Below are 7165 nucleotides of genomic sequence, written 5' to 3'. Positions count from 1 at the left end.
ACATTCTGCCAATTTCTCTGCCTGTTAATTGGAGTTTAGTGCATTTACATTTAACATAACCAAGGAAGGACTTTATCATTTACTATATGTTTTCCATATGTCTTCTTTTTAAATATTGCAGATGGACACAATATATTTATTTTTATGTGGTGCTGAGTTTTGAACTCAGTACCTCATACATGCTAGGCAGGTGCTATACCACTGAGCCACCATCTCAGCCCATCTTCTTTTTTATCTTTCAATTCCTTCATTATTGCCTTCAGTGTTGCCTTCTTTTATATTAGATATTTTCTATCATGCCATTTTGGTTCTCTTCTCCTAATTTTTAGCTATTTTCTTAGGAGTTGCCCTAGGGAATACAATCTTAACTTTTCTAGCTTCTTTTCTCCTACATTTTGTCCTCTCCCTCTAATGTTGCTATCATCACAAATTATATCTTTACATACTGTGTACTCACTGAGGTAGATTTAAAGATTTTTCTTTCTCAATTCACACAGAAAAAGTTTCTAACAAAAAATACACCAATACTGACTGTGTAGTTAGTGTTACAAGTGTTCTTTTTTTTTTTTTTATTTCTTCACGTGTCCATTTGAGTTACTGTCTAATGTAAAGAACTTCCTTTAGTATCCCTGCCCTTGTAGGGCAGGTTTATTAGTGACATACTCTTTCATTTTTATTTATCTGAGAATGCTTGAATTTCTCCTTTACTTGTGAATAATAGTTTTGCTGGATATAAAATTCTTTATTTATTATTATTTTTTGCAGTGCTTGGGATTGAACCCAGGACCTCACACATGTTAGTTGAGTGCCTACATCCCTTGGCTGTTCCCAGCATATTTATTTATTTTTGGTACTGGGGATTGAACCCAGGGGCACTTTACCACTGAGCTATATACCTAGCCCTTTTTATTTCTTATTTTGAGACACAGCTTCACTAAGTACCTAAGGACCTTGCTAAATTGCAGAGGCTGACCTTCAACTTCAACCAGGCTCCTGAGTTGCTAGGATTAAAGGCATGTGCCACCACACTCAGCTTCTAGAATATTTTTAAAAGCTGATGGAAAGCCTTTCTTTATCTACTATGTCCAGTGTCTGTGCTTCTTCAGGAAGATTATCTGTTAATTTATTTCTTTTCCCTTGTATGGGCCTTGCTTTGTTTTCTTTGTTTGCCTTATAATTCCAGAAATTTTTACTATAATATAGTAACTCTTGAAGTCAAATTTTCCTCCCTGGGGTTTGCCATTGCTGCTTATGTGGTAGCTGTTATTTGTTTAGCAAATTTTCTAAACTCTGAAAATCTGTACTTCTTATTGTGTGTGGCCAGTGAAGTCTGTTCTTTTGGTAAATGGTCAGCTAATGATTCAACAGAGATTTCCTTAAATGCCTGGAACCAAAAAAAGAAATTTAATACTCCCATCTTTGCCAGTGAGCTTTGTGTATATGTTGGGGCATACCTTTAATATTCAGTTGAACTGTTTTTACAAGTCCACTTTAACTTTCACTTCCCCTTTGAACATAGCCTAAAAGTTAGCCAGAGGTAAGAGTTTAGGGTTTTCTCAGTTCTTTTCTGTACATATGGCCTTTTAGATTTCCAGGTATTTGTGAGTTTTCAGTCTTTATTTCCTAAAGTATTTTAGTCTACAGCTTTTCCTCTTAGGCTTTTTGATATATCTATTGTCTGTAATTCCTTGTTCCAGGTGGCAGCAGTTATTTTGTTTCTAATATTTTTTTAAATATAATTTTTAGTTGTTGATGGACTTTTATTTCTTTATATGTGGTGCTGAGAATTGAACCCAGTGCCTCACACATGCTAGGCAAGCACTCTACCACTGAGCTCCAGCCTCAGCCCCTGCCTTGTTTTTTTCAGATGTATTCTCATCACAGAGTGGGTGCTTACTAAATAGAAGGATAAATGTAGGTAGATTTGAAGTTTTGGAGGCAGGAAGGAATTTTCATTTGATGATTTCAGATGGATTATCTTCTGAGAGTGAAGGAAAGGTAGTAAAGTGAGGGAGATAAGTTTGGAGAGAATGGAAGTGTGGAAAACTTGTTGGAGTGGTTGAGAAGAGTTGAAGAGAGAAATGTAAGATTGCCTGGCTATATGAAGGGACCATTTAATTTTGGGGGTCATGTGATTATAGTGGAATCAGTCCGATCTATTATTTTGGTCTTCAGCAGTGTCCCATTGCTCAAATTTACTGAGAAAGTGAATAGTTGGGTTAATCCATATTGAAGTTTTGCCAGAGAAAGGCAAAGAATTTAGGGTATAGAGCTTACTCTTGGCTAAATTTTAGGACCTGGAAGAACTCTAAAATAAGCAGCCACTTTGGTAAGTCTAGCACTACAGGCAACACATTAGTCAATAAGTATTTTTCACGTGATCTCTTCATTACATTATTTACATTGTTCCTCCCTAGAAGGACATATCATATTCTGATATCATGTTGTACTGGAGATTTTTACTCCCCTTCTATAAATAGTAATTTTTGTTACAGTTGTCTTATTTTCCCTCATAATTGAATGAATAACATATACCCACAAAATCGAGAATCTAAAATCTCTCCTTTCAATTATATATTGTAACTGGTTAAAATATAAACTCCATGAAAGCAGAGACCAAGTGATATTGCTTAACACTATGTTCTTGATACACAGAAGCTCAAAACAAAACAAAACTTGAATGAATAATAACCATCAGTAGTAGAACATGAGTGTGACAGGTGCCTTTATTTACTTTATTTCATTTACCTTTCACAAACAGCACTAAACCTTATCAAGCCAAGTTTAGAGGTGAGGAAGCAAAACCTCTGATAATTTGCTCAAGTCACACTACTAACAAGTTGGTAATGTAGCCAGAGGTCTACATTATGCAATGATTCAACCCCCGAATCCTCATCCTTGGTTCTGGAGATTGAACTCAAGGTCTCATACATGCTAGGCAAGTGCCCTGCCACAGAGCTATACTCCCAGCCCTGCAATTGCTTCTGTAACCCATACTTTTAATTAGTATACTGTGCTGAACTTGAGAGATGGCAAGGACAAAGGAGAGAAATGAAAGAGCTATGTGAAAATTCAGGAGGTATATCCTTATTTTTTGTGACACTTTTTAGAAATTGCAGCAAAGCTTTTTTAAAGTCCCTTTCACAATCAGAGGCTTGAGGTCTTCACTTTTTGATTCTCCTCCACCAATAGTATCACATTAAAACCATGGTCACTTATAACCTATGAGCTGATAGCTCTTTCCCTCTACAGGTTAATATATGCTAATCTACTAGTGGAAACGTGGGTCTTTTATTCACTTGCAAACTTGGTATCTCTCATAAGATAGCAATGCAAATGTCTGCTTAAAACTTGCTATGTACACAAATGTGTGTACACTTTCTAATATTTTTCAATATTTTGCCTGTATTATGAACGATCCAGCTTTTCCATATCGTATTTTTTGAGAACAGGGCTGGATTTATAACTCTTGCTTTTAGAATGTAAGCAGAAATAGAATCAAGTATTTTCTTTTTGAGAATTCTATTTTGCTATTTTCTTTTTGTAGTCAAATATCCATCATTGAACAAGTATTTACCTAATATGGAACTTTCATTCTAGTGGGAAACAACCAACAGACAAAACATAACATAGGGCCTTGGTGGATCATTAGAACTGACTTTTTTCACTAATGAGAAGCCATTAGTCAAAGTTAAGATAGAAATAATATTGACTTTTAAAGGGATCACTTAGTTGTGTGAGAGTAAACTATGTGGAAACAAGAAAAGTGAGAGATCAGTTAGGAGGAGTTTGGCATGGTCCAGGTGTAAGATGATGGAGATAGTAAATAAAGGTCAGGTTCTGGATATATTTGAAGGTAATGCTGGCATGATTTGCTGATGAAGTTGATGTGAAGTGTGAAAGATGATTCCAAAATTTTCAGCCTTACCTAGAGGAATGGGATTGACATTTAATGGAATAGGAATGTCTAGGCAGGACTTATTTTGTGGTGTAGAGGGCACAAAATTTGATTTTGGGATACATTAAGTTTTTGATGCCTGCTAAACATTCAATGCTTAAGGGACTGGTGTGGGCTGGAGATTCAGATGTGGATTTCATTCAGCCAGGTCTGTGAATGGTATTGCCTAGGAAGAGAGAACAGAGCAGCACACATTTTAAGATTTAAATCCTAAGGCACTCCAGGACTCAGAGGCTGGGAAAATGGGGAGGGACCAGCAAGACTAATCAATAGTCATTTAGGAAGGAACAGATACAAGACAGTATTCTGGCAGGAAGATAAGGAACTTTGGGAATATTGCCACCAGCTGTGTCAAATGCAGACAAGTGAAGTGAGATGAAGACTGAGTAATAAAATCAGATTTAAGAACAGGGAGGATACTGATGATCTTGAGCAGGTTCAGGAGTGTGAGAATAAAGTCCAGTTATATGGGTTCAGGAAGGGGTAGTAGAAGTGAAGATAAAGTATTTCTATAAAAGAGATCAGATTAAAGAACAATGGATTAATATTTGGAGGGCAATACAGGTCAAAGGTCTTTTTCTCCCCTCAGATGATACCTAGTGCAGGTATGTTTGTAAATTGATAGAAGTGATATAGTTGAAAGAAAAAAAATATAAAGGAAGAGGACAATTCTATGAGTAAAATGCAACTCAATGCAAAAGTGACAAGTTTGGTCTCTGAGAAGAACTTGTATAGTCTATTTAGTTGCCACAGTGTTGCACCCAAGTCAGAGGCAAAAAGGTTGGTAGGTACAATGCTGAGAAGAGTTACTGATTTCTAATTTTTTTTTTTCCAGAGGTAAGAAGATAATGACCTGAGGAAGTATTGGCAGGTTTAAAAGATATGAAACAGCTGGTTAAGAAGCGAGGAGGTGGGTAAGGAACACAAACTAATTTCAAAGTTAGCATGGTTTTGTGGTTTTTCTCCAGCCAAATTCAACTGCTCTGAAGTTAACTAAGTACTGTAACTAAGTACTTAAGTACTGTAGTTAACTAAGGTTGTAGTCTAGGCAGGTGAGGAGAGGAAGATTGAGAATACTTTTCAAAGGACTTATCTAGACAGTTTTTAAAAATGAGTGTAACATTTGATATGCTCTGTATTAAATACAAATTGTTATTTTTGGTAGTTATGTTTAATAAAATCATCAGATAAATACAAGGTTAAGTTTCTGATTATATTTTCATTGTCCAATCAATGTTTGTTTTGTGTTTAGCTGGGCGTGGTGGTGAATGCCTGTAATCCCAGCAACTTGGAGGCTGAGGCAGGAGGATTGTGAGTTCAAAGCCAGCCTCAGCACCAGTGAGGCGATAAGCAACTCAGTGAGAGCCTATCTCAAAATAAAACACAAAATAGGGGTGGGGATGTGGTTCAGTCGTTGAGTGCCTGGCACCAAAAATTAATTTAAAAAATAAAAAGACCTTATTTTAAAATATAGTTGATTCACTAACATGGAACTCAAAGGGCCTAATTGAGACTTATCACATGTGTCTTTTTCCTTAAGGCTTGTCATTGTCTTCCTCATGTGTGCAGAAATACCAAACAGCACTCAAGCACTACTTTTGGGCACTACTTTGAGGGTGGAGGGCTTTAAAAAAGAGCAAAATCACCAACTAAACACACACACACACATGAAAAACATGGCCCTAAATATGACAACTGTTTATAGTATGAGAGCTGGAATAAGGCAGTGTTGCCTTAATCTCAACTTTGACCACAGGTATCAGGCAAATTAAATATCACCTCTTTGCCCACGGCAATGAATGCACAAAATATGTACTGATTCTAGTTTTTATTGATTTGTATTTTATTGAATAGGCAATTTGCAAATATGTAACGAGGCTTAATAGGACATTGTCTGGAAAGTACCCCCATAGCTTTGCCCAGTTTGCTACTTTTGATCAAATGGGATAGGGCTATTTCAACAGATACCTTGTTATTAAATGAAAGTAATATTGTTGCCTATCTTCATAGTTTCTGCACAGGACTTACAGATTCCTTTTTGTACTCTCCTAATTTGATGAGGCCTGTGTGTCTCCGCTGGGGATTGGAACTTAGGCCTCTGGAATGCATGTATTCTACCACTGACCTACATCCCATCACTCCAATCTGATATTTCTGGTCTCAAAAAAACAAACAAAAAAAGTTGTTAGAAATTACACATACCCACCCCCCTTCATTTTAGACACTGGCAATTTCTTAGTTATAGCTTAAGTGGGTCTTTAAAGCCAGTAATAATTGTTTGCAGGTGGAGGTGGCAAATAAAGCTATGATTTTTCAATCACTAGTGATTTCAGGGTCTCCCCCACCCTTCACCAGTATTCCAGCTCTTCATTAGTCCTAGCAATAATATAACTTGTTAAATACCAATTTCGGACAATTGTTTATTGAAGACAATTTTTTTTTTCCTGATTTGTCCTATTTTGTCTTTTCTACGTTTTACACCGACTACAATCCTTCATTAAGTCACCGTCCCATTACAGAGGCCACTCACTGGAATACCGCCACATTAACTGTTTGGTACACTTGACGTTTGGCCTCCCAACCCGTCTACCGCAGGACAAAATGTTAAATTTGTAGCAACTTCACTCAGCACATCCCATGCCTTTATTCACATATTGAATCTCCAAAAGATTGTTCTTTTACCAAAGAACTTCAGTAAAGAGGAGGAACCATAAGGGAAAAATGAGAACTAAAGGGAGAGTGGGGAGGATTCGGCTGGGGATGGAAAATGACGGTCAGGCATCGGTTTTCAAGTGACCCATCCCCAACGTCTGCGGTCTTTTCCGCCGTTTTGATTCACGGCCAGAGCGGCGCTCCCTCCTTAATTCAGGGCTCGCTAGAGACCTAACAGCCACCCAGGCACTCGGCCTTCTCGCGTTCGGCACAGCACCCTCAAATCCTCCACCTTCGCCATTTCCTGCCTGGAAATCTCGCTTTCCTTCAGCTTCCTCAGCACCGCGAGGGGAGCGCACTCCGGCCCGACGCGTGCTAGGCGTCCGGAGAGCTGCAGGCGCCCCCGCCGCGGTTCCGGGTTCCGGGGCCGCGCCTCACCGCGCAGGAGCACGCTTGCCACTTCCCCGAGGGCGATTTCTGCTGCGGACCACGAGGCCGCTTCCGTGGTAACCGTCCGCCAGTCGCCCAATTAGGGGGTTTTCGACCACCACGTCT

The sequence above is a fragment of the Marmota marmota genome, unplaced genomic scaffold (assembly GCF_001458135.2).
Source record: "Marmota marmota marmota unplaced genomic scaffold, marMar, whole genome shotgun sequence".
NCBI classification, from domain to species: domain Eukaryota; kingdom Metazoa; phylum Chordata; class Mammalia; order Rodentia; family Sciuridae; genus Marmota; species Marmota marmota.
The sequence above is the reverse complement of the archived record's forward strand: the minus strand, read 5'-3'. Positions refer to the sequence as shown.